Source organism: Charadrius vociferus, unplaced genomic scaffold (assembly GCF_000708025.1).
Source record: "Charadrius vociferus isolate BGI_N301 unplaced genomic scaffold, ASM70802v2 scaffold65, whole genome shotgun sequence".
NCBI classification, from domain to species: Eukaryota; Metazoa; Chordata; class Aves; order Charadriiformes; family Charadriidae; genus Charadrius; species Charadrius vociferus.
The window spans coordinates 4,944,424-4,944,774 of record NW_009649293.1 but is presented as its reverse complement, the minus strand read 5'-3'; positions in this window follow the sequence as shown (position 1 = coordinate 4,944,774).

Below are 351 nucleotides of genomic sequence, written 5' to 3'. Positions count from 1 at the left end.
CTTTCCATGGACAGGAAAACGGCAGCGTATAGGAACTTTTTATTCTTTGTATTAGTACTTTTAGAGTATATGAGTGAGCATTTTGAATTTGTATTTTGACCTTCACTATTTTTGCAGTGTCCCTGATACAACCTGTTATTCACTCTAAACTAAGAAACTTGGTTATAATTTGAAGTTTGGGCGTCACTAGCTGTCTAATCTTGTCTACTATTTATGGCTGTCTAGAAAATATAACACCACATTTTAGGTTAAAGGGAGTAATGCAAAATAAGTCATGGTGAAATTTATTAAGATCTTGGTAAAAAATCATCACGTTGAAACAAACGAAAGCATAAACTCCTGTAGACAAAT